The sequence below is a fragment of the Phocoena phocoena genome, chromosome 10 (genome assembly GCF_963924675.1).
Source record: "Phocoena phocoena chromosome 10, mPhoPho1.1, whole genome shotgun sequence".
Classification (NCBI taxonomy): Eukaryota; Metazoa; Chordata; class Mammalia; order Artiodactyla; family Phocoenidae; genus Phocoena; species Phocoena phocoena.
The window spans coordinates 85,169,763-85,184,920 of NC_089228.1; the positions used below are offsets into that span (position 1 = coordinate 85,169,763).

Below are 15,158 nucleotides of genomic sequence, written 5' to 3' on the forward strand. Positions count from 1 at the left end.
CAGACAGCTGTGGTGTTAATAAAACCGCAGCAGCTGAGCAGCATGGAAACAGGAGTCTTAAGCATCTGAGTAACTGAGAAGCAGCTGTGGTAATTTCTGAAATAACTTGGGGAAAAAAATCAAAATACAGCGTTACATTCAACTGTTAGGTAGACTGCAAGTATGATCCACGGATTAAGAATAAAACTAAAACCCAAGACACTAAGCGTTGCTCTAATGGCATCTACGCCCGGGGCCAGACTTACGGGTAAAGCCAGCTTATAGTGAGCTCTCCCATCTGGGACTTACAAGAAGAGTTCCCTAGAACAGGGTCCAAGACAGATCAATCCAGCCTTTAACGAAGGCCCCGTATGGACACCAGACTTAGTCATTTGAGCCTAAGAAGAGTCCCCTAAAAATTCAGATAAACTTGACTAGTTGAACTCACCCATTAGAGCAAAGATAGAAAGAATGTGTAATCCAATCATGTAAAGGTTTTTAAAACTCAGCCAAAATGACCGGCAAATAGGACCACATGAAAAATTTTTTGCTAAAATGGCAAAAAACCAAAACCCTCCTAAAAGAACGCTTCATTATAATTCCTTACTGTAAATCAATAACTGTACCATGCTAAATGACACAGTGGTCCATACAAGCATTTTGGCTGATTCAAAATCTGGATGGAGAAACACGAGCCTAGGACAAGGGACAATGACATACATGTGAAGTAAGGTTGCAGACACGCGGAAGTCTCATTAATTCCACATCTAGACATTTGCGCCATTTCTGAAGGGCGGGCAGGGAGAGGGCTTGAGTAAAGACTGCCCAATTCACACACTTCAGTGGGAAGATTCACAGATTATCAGAGAGTTCTTGTGCCGTTGGTTATGCCAAGTCATTTTGCACTGGGTGTTCTGTGAGATTCTCATGTCTGTTTTGTCTCCCCAAACTGACTGCCCACCTTCAGTTTCACTGGAAAAACTGTGATCTGTATGCATCTGGTGCTTATTAGGAGGTGTTACCTGTCTGCTCAAGGAGCTCAAAGAGTGATGTAGTAAGCTCATTTAATGCAAATGGCTTTATAATTCTGTCTCAACCTTCTTTCTGCAGCCGCCGACTTTTTCTAGGGCAGGGTAATGGAAATGATTTCAAGAAATGGGAAAAGTGTGATTTAAGTTACCGCAACTGAGCTTATCTCCCTTGGGGAAAGGACAGCTAGCTGACTAGGCTCAGAAATTAAGTGGTGTCTGACCTCTATTAGTTACTTAAATTCAGTAGTAACTTTACTAACAAAGACAAGGTGTTCCAGTCAGCTCGAATGAACGTCAGGATTCTTTGCTTTCAGCATACTGAATGACTGAACTCGCTGCACTTCCCTCACAGCTGTACACAGAATTTTCTTTAACGTTCAGCTGACATAGAAAAGTCAGAATCCAGTACATGAAAGGTGGTTTGGGGGTGTCTGTGGATAATGAAGGAAAGTGTGAGTTGTTTGGGAGCCAAGTGTTCACACGTGGGGCCTGTCTCAAAATAATGAATTACTTTCTTGCTGCCTTAACATTCTCCCTTAACTCTTCCCTCTCCAAGCCTTCTCCTCCCGGCACTTTTCTTCTTTAATTAAAGTATAGTTGACTCACGGTATTATATTAGTTTCAGGTGCGCAACATAGTAATTCAATATTTTTATAGATTATATTTCATACAAAGTTATTATAAAATATTGACTATGTTCCCTGTGCTGTACATTACATCCCTGTAACTTATTTATTTTATACCTCTTAATCCCCTTCCCCTATCTTGCCCCTCTCCCCACACTTCTCCCCTCTGGCAACCACTAGTTTTGTACCGGTGAGTCTGTTTCTGTTTTGTTTTTTAGATTTCACATATAAGTGAAAACATACAGTATTTGTCTTTCTCTGTCTGACTTACTTCACTTAGTATGATAATCTCTAGGTCCATCCATGTTGCTGCAAATGGCATTATTTCAGTCTTTTTATGGCTGAGTAATGTTCCATTGTGTATATATACTACATCTTCTTTATCCATTCATCTGTTGATGGGCACTTAAGTTGCTTCCATATCTTGGCAACTGTCAGTAATGCTGCTATGAACGTTGGGGTGCATGTGTCTTTTCGAATTAGTGTTTCTGTTTTCTCCAGGCATTCTTAACTCATATAGAGCCAAGTAATAGGAAGCACCCACACAGCCACACCACAGAGAGCTGGAAGTCCTGCAGGCACCAGTGGGCGAGGGGGTACTAGCTCTCCCTTAGGAGGCCTTTTCCAGCTACAGCACACCCCCTTCCTGCTCCTCAGCTGCTGCCACCCTCCAAACCTCACTCCCAAACCACTCAAGCAGTCCCAGGGAAACCAGACCTTCATCCAGCCCGGAAGCTTCCAATTCCACCCTACCCTACAACGCTGTTGTACAGACAACACTGTATTTTTTCAACCAGAGCATATATTACATAAAGTATCCCGAGAGCAATACTTACGTCTTTTTCCATTCTTTGCACTAACAAAAACAGCCCCCAAAGAAAAATTTAAACCAATAATTTACTTCCATCGTGGATTCTCCTTTCACCCAGAAAGTAAATGCTCTACAGCACTGGACCATACCCCCCCCAGATCAAAACAGTGACACAAGCTAACAGAACGTATGAGGGAGACCCGTTTACACAGTAGCAGCCAACATGTGCGAATACTTTCATTGCAAAATTGCAGAGTGTAGCTCACCAAATACATGCTGGAATGTTGATGTGAGTAATTACACAGGTGGTCATGCTTCAATCTGGCAGAAGGGTAAACATTTCTAGGACAGTTTGCAAGGTTCAATTATCTAGATCGCCTGGTTAATCTCCTTTACATCTCAAAGAGTTCCCCCAAAGTCGATCATTTTCCAACAGAAAAGTCACTGCTAGGAACATTTTCTGCATAGGCGAGAGAAGTATACACTTGTAGTAAACTGACTCAACATTTTTAAATGAGCAGAATCTTTACCAGGAGCTGACCTGTGCAGACATGATTATTCTACTGTGTCCTACAACTTAGTTCAAAAAAATCTTTACTCTTGAAAACATTTATTTGAATAATATCCATTATCTACTATTTGCCACGCACTATTCTAAGATGCTGGGGATACAGCAAGGGATGAGATAGGCAAAAATTCCTGCCTTTTGGAGGCTCATGTTCTACCGGGGGAAAACAATACAGTCACATAAATAAGACATAGGTCATGTTAGATGGTGATCAAAGAGTGATGGAGAAAAATAAAGCAAGTAAGGAGAATGGGGTGGGGGCGTTATAACTTTAAATATCAGGGAAGACTACAGGGAAAAGGTAACATTGTTCAGAGACTTGAAGAAGGTTTAGGGAAGGAGCCAAGCCAGGTGGAGTCCTGGAAAATAACTTTCCAGGCAGAGGGAGCAGCTAGTTCAAAGGCCCTGAAAGAGCAGTGTGCCTGCTGGGTTCAGTGATCAACAAAAATCTAGAATTGGCTAACTATTCCATAATCTTGTTAAAGACTGTATCCCACATAGAGATTTCAAAAGGCTTCACTGTTTACAGTTCTGGAGTTTTCTCTTAAATATATATAGCCTTTGACATGACTGTGATTCATAGAAATGTATGTGTTTTGCTTTCCCCCATCCCTGCATGCACTGACAGCTTCTTGTTTGCAGTGAGTTAAGTCCCAAGGGCCCTGGGAGTATGTTTAGTACCACAGCAACCAAAGCTAGTACAGCACTCAGATATGCTGTAAGTCAAAGATGCCTATATATGGATTCAAGGAAAGGCGTGCAGGAATCTCTACCTTTCTCCCCTAACACCACAACATCCTCCTCATTTGTGCTCCGGTGTCAAGGTAGTGAGGTCAGCAAAAAAATCTCCAAAAATGGTAACAAGCTCAAAGCAGAGATGGAGGGGAAAAAGTACCCATCTCTGAACTTCCAAAATAAGAATGTGATCCAATTTGCTTTCTTAAAAGTTACAGTTTTTTAAAAAAGAAAAAAAGCCAAGAACTCTAATTTTGAATACAGGGGAAGGAAAAGGAGAGCTGAGTACGTAAAAGAACAGACTGTGAATCCCCAGAGTCCAGAGTAAGGTCAAGGGCAGAGTGAGAGGCCCCAGGACTAAGAGGCACACCTGGGCCCCCTCTGTGCTCCACTAGCTGTGTGGCCATGGCTGTGCCACTTCACCTTTTCGAGGCTTCGCTTCCTCAACTGGGGTAGAGGATTCATAATCCGTACAGTGCTAGATGGTTGCAAAGACTGGAAGCTGTGCATGAAAAGGGGACAGCATGGAGAAAGGCCAATCGCCAAAGGTTATTATTGTGTGATTCTATTTATAGAGCATGCGTGAAATGACAAAATTACAGAGGAGGACAACAGATTGAGTGGTTGCCGGGGCTGAGGGCAGGGGATAGAGAGAAAGTTGGCTATGATTTTAGAAGGGGACCACGAGGTATCCTTGGAATGGAGCTGCTCGGTATCTTGACTATGGCGGTCACATGAATTGTCACACGTGATAAAACTGCATAGAACTACACACACACACACACACACACACACAAGTGCATGTAAACCCTTGGAAATCTAAATAAGATTGATAATTGTATCAATGTTAATTTCTGGATTGTGAAGCTGTAACACGGTTACGCAATATGTTACCACTTGAGGAAATGGATGCAAGGGATACAGGGTCTCTATCCTTTCTTACAACTACATACGAATCTATAATTATCTCAAATAAGTATTTAAAAAAAAATCTCGGGCTCGGCTCTCCCAGACTACTAGGAAGTCGGCCCGCTGTTCTGGCAGCGACCCTTCCCACTAATAAATTCTGTCTTCTTTAAAAAAAAAAAAAAAAAAAAAAATCTCATCACCTTAAAAAAAAAGTGGCTGGCATGTCATGAACACTCCCTAAGTGGCATATTGGGCAAGTTATCTGTCACCTATAAACCAGAACTGCAAGTTCCTACTTCCGGCTTCAGATTCCAGAAGAAATGCTGAGCACCATCCCTGAGTGAGCACACCACGTGGGGGTTCATGCCACAGAGGTTATCACCACCACCATCTTCGGACCCCAGCCCTCCAAAACCTCACCAATATCCAAGTGAAATACACATACTCTTTATATAACCAATGGAGAAACTTACTGACAGGAATCCATTTACCACACTATTTAAAGAACGTTTTTTCTATCTGGGAGTAATAAACACATACACACTAATAAAAAAGAGCTCTCTAAAAAGAGAGAAAAAGTACTTTCATGATCCAGAGCAACATGTTCCAAACTACTCTCCAACCAAGGAACACCAGTCCCCCTCAGGGACTAATAATTCAATAATGATAATGCGAAATTTTAAAATCACGGTCAAGTAAATTTGGGAAATACTGGAGAGCTCTAGTGGGGGCGAGGGGCAGGAATCCCCTTCATTTAACTCAGCTTTTTCCAAATTTACTTGTTCACAAAAGCATTTTATTATACCTACTGGCATCCTGAGAAATACTCCCAAGGTCTAGAAATTTAAAAATCATTCTACATCGGTCAGCTACTCACTACCAAATTTCTTCACCCTCTATGTACTTTAGAAGAGAAATGGATGGTTTTTCTATAGCTAGCACAGTAGTTTTAACTGCATGCAATTGGTCATCAATAAACGTTTGCTGAATTCGATACAATGCAGGTACAATTTCCAGGATGACAACTTTAGGCATAGGGGAAGCAGCATCCTGATGTTGTTGCTGTTGTTTGTTTTTTAAGTCTCAGCTGAGAAAACAAAAGTGCTCCTTTCTAGAAGTTTCTGAACATTTCTCAGAAACTTGTCTCCTCCTGAGTGGCAGCTACTCACAACTAAAACAGCACTTTACCACATGGTATGATTATAAGGAATAAGCTCAAGACTAAAAACATCTGTACTCAAAACTCTAGGTCCTGAAATTCGATTAGCAAGATATAGGGCCTTGCATACCAAAAATAAGGAAAAAAGCTGTAACTGCGATTATTCCTGGGAGAGGGAACGAGTTAAATTTGTCATTTCATGAAGATGACTTTAGCTTAAGTGAATTTCGAATGTCAGAGAGTTTTCTGAGATCAGGCTGGGATGAGGGCAAGAGAAAGGTGAAGACCCTGAATCCTAGGGAGGGGCAGAAGAAGGAAGAGAAAAGGGAGGCAGACAGTATCAAAAACAAGCTCCATTTAATTCACAGGTACCTCAAGGCCAGAGACACTGGTTTACAATGACACATTTCCATTTATAGAAATAACCCATACTCAACTTGAAGAACCATAAACCAACTGGAAAATTAAAAGGAATTAATCAGAATAATTTTAAAAGAATGAAATTAGAAGAATGAATAAGAAACAAACATTCAGGCTCTTTAAAAAATACACAAAGTGGGCTTCCCTGGTGGCGCAGTGGTTGAGAGCCCGCCTGCCAATGCAGGGGACACGGGTTCGTGCCCCGGTTCGGGAAGATCCCACATGCCGCGGAGCGGCTGGGCCCGTGAGCCATGGCCACTGAGCCTGCGCGTCCGGAGCCTGTGCTCCGCAACGGGAGAGGCCACAACAGTGAGAGGCCCACGTACCGCAAAAAAAAAATACACAAAGCACTTGAGGAATATGCACTTGGAAATTAACTAAATTATACACATCTTCTATGTAAAGATTTGGAAAAGAAGAATTTATCATGAACCCCTGATGTACCAGAAAAATGTATCACCAAAGTATAATAAAGTGAATTCACTGAGCATTCCCCTCCAAGGCACACTCATGCATTTTAGGAACATTTCCAACATGTCTGAAAACAAAATGGGTTTCAGATAGAACATCAATTTAACCGGCAGAACCTAGCTTCGCAAGCATTCCTGGTTTTCAAGGCTGCTGTGGAGAACTGAGCAATGGTTTAGACATTCCATCACAGTGAATAATCCCCACATCACAGGAATACGGCTATCACACACATCCATTTCTCAGTATGAATAAGGCCAGGTCTAATTGTTCCAGTTCAAATGAACTGACAGATGTCAACTGACAGATGTCAATCTGGCCCTCCACTCTGCCTTCTCTGTGGTCCTTCCCTGCAGCAACACAGGACCGCATCTCTCCCCTTGGTTACAATAATTTGAGCAGCTTTTGCCTTGACTGTCTCAGTCTTCCCCTCTTCTTGGCCCAGAAAATATTATGGCGAAAATATTAAGTATTTTGGTTAAAAAAAATGTTTTCTTGTAATTGAGCTGAAATTGACACGACAACAACAACAAAGTATCTATGGTTTAGCAGAGATCCCAATGAGCTTCCAGAACTCCGGCCTCGACAAACTCAACAAATTGGAGATAAGAAAGTCAACAGAAAATTTCTAAATCTGCCTGCCGACTAACTGAAACGCCCTAACAGTCCATGAAAGGTTTCTTACAAGGAGCTCAGGTATCTTTTATACTCTCCTTGCAGCAAGATGTTCTTTTCCGATTTCAACGGGAGAAAAGTGGTCTGTTTCTTTCCCTCCCCCATTCGTGAACACAGGAAATAGTGATTTCCCTAAATTCCTTTTAACACTGATAGAAGGAGGGAAAGCCTAGGTACTCTATCCCTAATCCAGTATTCTATTAATAGAATTTTAAATGCTGTGCAGTTTTTAAAATAATTAAGTGCGGGCTTCCCTGGCGGTGCAATGGTTAAGAACCCGCCTGCCAATGCAGGGGACATGGGTTCGAGCCCTGGTCCGGGAAGATCCCACATGTCGTGGAGCAACTAAGCCCACGTGTCACAACTACTGAGCCTGCGCTCTAGAGCCTGCGCGCCACAACTACTGAGCCCACGTGCCACAACTACTGAAGCCCGCGCACCTAGAGCCCGTGCTCCACAACGAGAGAAGCCACCGCAATGAGAAGCCCACGCACCGCAACCAAGGGTAGCCCCCGCTCACTGCAACTAGAGACATCCCACGCACAGCAACAAAGACCCAATGCAACCAAAAATAAATAATTTTTTTAAAAAATCATATTAAAATAATGTAAGTGGGAGGACAATGAACAATGACTGTACTGTGGCACTCTGCTCCCCTCACCTCTCCAGGAGGCTGACTCGTATCTTATCTGGAGGCTCCCATTTGGACACTGATGCACCTGCAAAGTGACAGGCCCTGCCTACCTGCAGCAAAAGCACTCCCTTTTATCCTTTAACCTGCCTAAGCTCATTTAGGTCAATAAAGCCAGGTTCAAAAACAAGCTAAACTTTTTTCATTAAAAAAAAAGGGGGGGGCTTCCCTGGTGGCGCAGTGGTTGAGAGTCCGCATGCCGATGCAGGGGACACGGGTTCGTGCCCCGGTCCAGGAAGATCCCACATGCCGCAGAGCAGCTGGGCCCGTAAGCCATGGCCGCTGAGCCTGCACGTCCGAAGCCTGTGCTCTGCAACAGGAGAGGCCACAACAGTGAGAGGCCCGCATACCACAAAAAAAAAAAAAAAAAAAAAAAAGTGCTGGGACTTTCCTGGCACTCCCAATGAAGGGGGCACGGGTTCAGTCCCTGGTAGGGGAACTAGTAAGATTCCGCATGCCACACCACATGACCAAAAAACAAAAAGATTAAAAATTTAAAACAAAAAAAAAATTTTTTAAGTGCTTTTGTTTTTGTAAAAGACTAAAGCATTCAGCAAGACTTGGCCAAACCTTCCATTTACACAGTGGGAAACACAGTTAACAACTGAACCAAATAACCCTAAGGGAAGAGCCAGACTCAGGGCTTCAGAAATGAGCTAAAGCCTCCAGGTGGGCTTCCTGGTTCCCCCACTGTGCACAGTAGGGCACTCACAGGAAATGATTCCCGTTGCGATTCCTCTGCTTCCATAGTCAACGGAAGGCAATCCCAGCAACAGGAAAAAAAAAAAAAAAATTAGTATGCCACTGGAGCTCAAAGCCTGCTGGATCATCAGAGCATCTCCTCTCCAATTCCAAACACAAACCCACATGCCTGAAACGCTGCACTGAGGAGAGGCTGTGTGCCTGCCTCCAGGTCTTGCTCCGCTAAGTATCTTCACGTTTATCTTGAGCACTGGGCCAGCCTAATGGCTGATGCTCCTGCCTTCCTGGGTCCAGTGGCAAGTCAGCCAGGAGATCCTCCCGGCCAGGCAGAAAGAGCTTCGGTGAGCTAAGGGAAGCCAGCCGTCAGAGCTGTGTGTGTCTGAGAAAGCAGCCTGCCCTGCCACGCGGTTCTGAAACGCCAGCTCATTAAAGGTTTCCAGCAGCAGGACTGAATGGTGTCAGCAAAAATCAGCGAGTCCAAGTCCTTCCGGCTTCCCTTTCTGGCCAGTATGGGAGAGTCTTAGCCCCAGCGGCCTTCATAGACCTCTGCCCAGCAGGAGGGAGCCTTCCCTTTAAGGCACTCAAGAAGCCTTTTCTGTGCACCCTGGCAGAAAAGGACAAACCATGATCCCAATAATTAATGCACACCCAGCAGAGAACAAATCAAACTTAGCACGATTATACATTCACAGTTAGCTTCCCAAACTGGGTGAAACAATCAGTATTCTTGGTCACAATGGCCACATAATAAAACTGCTATCCTAAGAGATTTCTAAGCACAACGCCAGTATACATGAATTGCACGTGACTACGAATGCTGTTCAGATCGTTGGACCCTCCTCATGTCATATTTCTTAAATTGCTTATATACTAAGTTCCGTTGTTTTGCTGTACATTTCCCGGCTTTATTTCTCAGAAATGCATGGTACACATTGCCACTGTTTGCTAGGGGACCGGCCTTAAACAATCTATGGCTTCTCATATAAGCAGCTAGAGACTACTTATACCTCCTTCAGAGATACATCACTTCCTTATAATAATGACTCCGTATGACCCAACTATCACTGAGGCATATAGATTGGCTCTGAATGTCCCAACTTTATACAGCCTTTGATATGCTTTACAAATATTGTAATGTTTATAGGTAATGTGTTATTTGATTAATTTCCTAACTTTTACTTCGTTTTAATCTCTAGCATGTGCTCTAACCCCCAGAAAATAGAAAACCCTGTATATTTTTTCTACATATCACATTAAAGTAATACCTCTCCTACCTTCATATTCCCTCTTTGTTTCTACTGTCTATCTAATCTAACCAGAACTGAAAGTACAAGACAATTACAATGCTTCCCCCAGAAATGAAACCCATCTCTTATTTCACGGAAGAAAAATTACAACCAATATGACACTTTCTGCTGAGGTTTTTAAGCCAACAGCCAAGACACAGCAACAGCATAAGTTGTGCTCATAATCTAGTTCAGAAATGGTCGGTCCATGCATTGAATTGGTTAAGTTTTATTTTAAACCAATATTAATTTTTATTACCAGAAAGTTTTTTTTTTTAAGTGCATGTAAGGCACTGTTGGTTACTCCTTGTATAAACAAAACCAGTGAATAAGACAAGTTGGTCCAAGTTGGGGGTTTAAAAGCTTACAACCCGCTCAATTAACTAACTAGATTCACCCTGCCCTCGCATAAATCATAAAGTGTGTGATTTCAAACTCTGAGATGATCACACCTAGAAATCTGAAGCATTCACAACATAGCATCAAAGACAATGTGCCCACCACGCCACATCAGTCCACCCCTAGGGAGTAAGGTTGAAATTCTTGTGCCTTCGCTTCAGTTACCAGCTACTTGTTAGAAAGGCACTTCAATGTAAGAAAGTAGTTAGAGCTTCTTATCTCATTAACCACGTAATTACAGGTTGTTTACCCTGAGCTGGGAAATTTACCCCTACCCAGGATAGACAGTAAATGACAGCTTCTCAAGGCTTACTGAACATTAATTAGAATAATAAACCATAAATATCTATGTGCTTTCAGACTGTGTTGAGTTTTGTGACACATATTTGTGGCTCTGAAATTTCAAGTGCTTTCTCAATTGTATTAAAAAAAGAAACAGAAGCTGACAACAACTGCCCCAAGAAGGAAATCCCAGTTAACTAATTTAATTTCATTTATTCTAGAGGTGAGTCCTCCTGGGGAAAATTCATGTAATAACTGACTTTCCTCAACCCTTACAGGTGGCTACAAAAATAATACAAAAGCCTCTGTTAAGTCTCAGAACACAGCTCCCATCCCGCCCTGATAGATAAGCCCACTAAAATTCTCAGTAAGGCACAAAACCACCTGCAAAGGTAAGAGGTGGAAGAAAAGGCTGCAGTTAAAGGGTCCCCAAAGAGAATTCTGTTTTTCCCACCATTGTTTACTAAAGGCTGCACAAACAGCATCCTTCTAAAAGAAGGTCAGCTGGACAGACCACAGATTGCCAGGGTGCCTGCCTGGTAAACACAGCTTAATGACTAATTCATGAATTCAAGAAACCACACAAGAGCCTAACAGCAATAAGGCCAATTAACTCAAAATTACACAGCACCCAACACCTGTGATTCAGGCCCAGCAAGACAAGGGCATGGCTGCCAGGGGGCATTAAGAACTAGGGGAGCTACCATATGGGAGAGCGGAGAGGCAGAAGTGCCAGGAAAAACAACCCTGTACATCATTCCGTGCTGGGACCTTGTGCTCAACTCAGAGAATATTTTCAGCTGAAGTATTTGGTGAGGTTTATACTTGCTGCCCCAAACATTCCCTCTCGTTAAACCAAATCTCTGGTTTTTCAAACCCCACCTCTACCTAGATCCGCGGGTAGCAAGTTTGTAAAGACAATACAACAACTTGGGCAAATTCACTGAATGGCTGGCTCAGCAGTCTTTACAGGGAGGAAAGTCTGGCCAGAGGCGCATCTTTTCTGGACTAAAAGCCTCAGTAGGAGCATTTTGTAGAAGGGGGACAAGCAGCAGGGCAAGCGGTAAATGAACAAACATATAAAGACGTGTCTCACCCTACGTCACTGTGAAGCGTACTCAGTAGACAAGATGAAAAAGTTCTGGAGATGTGTTGACTTTTATCTTCTTGTTTGTCACCTCTTGGGCATAAGATGGATGCCCTGCCTCTAGGCTCAAGCCCATGTGGAAGGCAGAGGAAGCTGAAAACAGGAAGGGATACCTCCTGTCTCAGAACAGCAAAACTTTCAGAGAAAGCCCCAGTGGACTTTCACTTATATTTAGTTGGCCAGAATGTACCACATGACTCTCTCTAGGCCAGGGTTTCTCAGCCTCAGCCCTACCAACATTTGGGGCCAGATAACTCTCTCTTGTGGAGGACCAGCCTGTGCATTACAGGATGTTTTCCTGCAGCCCTGGCCTCTACCCACACATGCAACTAGCACCCCAACCCCAGTTGTGACGATCAAAAATGTCTCCAGACACTGACAAATGTCCCCCGGAGGGCACAATCACCCCGGGTTGAGAACCACTCTTACGCTAATCACCATTCCAGAGGCTAAGATGAACAAGGGAGTGATGAACGGGGCAGTCAGGCAACCAACAGAGCCTGCCGCAGAGGCTCTATACCTATTTCTTTTTTTTTCTTTTTGCGGTATGCAGGCCTCTCACTGTTGTGGCCTCTCCCGTTGTGGAGCACAGGCTCCGGACGCGCAGGCTCAGCGGCCATGGCTCATGGGCCCAGCCACTCCGCGGCACGTGGGATCTTCCCGGACCGGGGCACGAACCCCCGTCCCCTGCATGAGCAGGCGGACTCTCAACCACTGAGCCACCAGGGAAGCCCTCTATACCTATTTCTTAAATGTTTTCAAATGAGCTTACTTACCACCATGCTAAGTATTTTGGAAAATTGAGGAGAAACATGCAAAGTGCCCCCCCCACCTTAGAAGTACTAACAATAAAATTTAAAAGTCAAGATTAATACACAAGAAGTAATCAGCAGGAAAAAATATACTGTAAAGGACTTAAACCATAGAGAGAGGGAAGACATCTTTCATTTGGTCTAGATCAGGAGGGATAACTGTAGCCTGGAGTCTGTAATGAAAATGTCACTTCAGAGCAGAACTTGCTTTTGAAGACTCGAAATACTTAGACAAGTGGCCAGAGAGAAGGAAAACAATCTAAGCAGAAGTCATAGAGTGAGCATGGCCAAGAACTCAGGAGCTACTCTTCAACAGGCCTGAGTTCTGACGAGTCAAGCCTGAGAATGGCAAGTCATTTAGCCTCTCTGTGCCTCGGTTTTATCATCTGTATAATGGGGATAATAACAACATCTACCCCCTAAGGTCGTTGAGAGGATCAAGTGAGAGTATTTGACAAATAGTAAGCAATCAGTTGTTAGTTTCTATTGTTATTGTACAGCTATAATATATATTAATTAACACAATAAGATTTCAGAAAGAGAGGCTGCCTATCAGGAATCAGAGGAGTCCCTGTTAGAGAGTAGCTGTGATATTCTAAGCAGGACAACCAGAACCTAGAGCGGGTAAAGCCAGGCTCCTGATGGCCGTGAGATACTGGCTGAGATCCAGGCGGGACAGCAGAAGGACCACCCCGAAAGCACCATCCATACCTACCAAGAGGTGGTGGCAGGAGGGTTGGCTGGAATCTGTGGGTGATTTCTAGTAAACTTCCTTGCCAGCAGCCATGGTCAAGTCAATAATAAGACATATGTTATAAAGGAGTTGTAGGTTACAAAGCATTTCTACATGTACTAGCTGAGTACTTTGCATGTAACAAGCCCGTCCACAGCTAACAGAGAGCTACCCTGGCAAGAAGCAGTTCGATTTATCATGTGAAAAGTTACTGCCAAGCAAAGCCAATCTGGGGAAAGAAGTGAGAGATATAAGACTTGCCTTTATAGCACAAGAGACATGGATTTGAGCCAGAAAATGATTGATTAATGCAGTATCTTTCATTGATTTAAGAGAAAATAGATAAGTTTTAAAAAAAAATTTTCCAGTCTATGCATTTTTATCTGTGAGCAGGCCACCAATGAGCCTTCAGAGTCCCAAACTCCTATCTGCTGGGTCCTGATTCTTTTGTGATCAGAGGAGAAAGGATTAAAACACACACACACACACAAAACTACCAATTATTCCTGGTACCCTGTTCTTCCATTCAGGGTTTCTCTAGCAGTTAACACCTGCAGATGCTCCCCAGGGTTATACACATTCATCTTCCACTAAGTTTAATAAGTTCCATAAGGCACATAATAATAGTTTGAGGAAGTGGAAAACTTAGCCTTACCTAAAAAAAAGAAAACAACATAAAACTACAAAGTACTCCTGTGCGTGCCTGACAACCACAAAGGGAGAGGACCAGATGAAGAGCAGGGATGCGTTCTCCACGGCATGGTTTTGGTTACTCCGCCCATCCTCACTTGTCCAGTTATCTGGACAAGTGCTCTGAGGCTCAGGAGGTTAGATAATTGACTCAAGGACACAGTAGAGAAGCTTGAATTCCAACGAGCATCCTTCTGACTTCCAACAGTGTCACACCACCAATACAGCTAAACAAGCAATAGAGCAACGTGGTATCCAACTAAATGCACCAAATACACTACAGTGATCAGTGAAGTACAAACTTTATTAAAGCCAAGAGTTATGAAACCAATTTACCATTCCATTCTGTCCACACTTGTTCTTTGAACTTGACTTTACCATAGCCTAGAAAACAGGCTGCTCACCCTTCCTCGCCATCAAATACAGCAGAATCTAGAGCCGCCCCATCCAGTAGAAACATAACATGAGTTATGTCTGTAAGTTTACATTTTCTTGTGGCCACATTTTTTTAAGTAAAAAAAAGAGACGAAATTAACAACTTAATTTAGTTAATCTAATTATCCAAAATAGTAGCATTTAGACATGTAATCAGTATAAAAATTATTACTGAGACATTTTACATTCTTTCCTTCATGGTAAGTCTGAAATCTGATATGTATTTTACACTCACGGTGCAACTCGATTCAGACTAGCGCATTGCAAGTGCTCAGTAGCTCCATATAAATTTGCAGCTACCATACTGGGCCACACAGATACACACCCTTAGAGTTACATGTACAAAACCCCTTTAATAATTAGCCCCGTGTCTCTATAATGATCTGAAAGGAGAATGCTCTCTTCTTGCTTCTATATGTACACGCTCCTAAACGGGAGGTGAGGTGGAGGATGGAAGGACTGGGAGTTTGGGGTTAGCAGACGCAAACTCTTATATAGAGAATGGATAAAAAACAAGGTCAGACTGTATAGCACAGGGAACTACATTCAACATGCTGTGATAAACCATAATGGAAAAGAATATGAAAAAGAACGTATATA

General features: G+C 43.0%; 1 protein-coding gene across 3 annotated transcripts in view; it reads right to left on the reverse strand.

Annotated features, from left to right (window-relative positions):
- The window catches only part of CARMIL1 (capping protein regulator and myosin 1 linker 1), a 317,501-nt gene that overhangs the window by 237,575 nt on the left and 64,768 nt on the right, over positions 1–15,158 (reverse strand). The gene's annotated exons all lie outside the window — the stretch shown is intronic.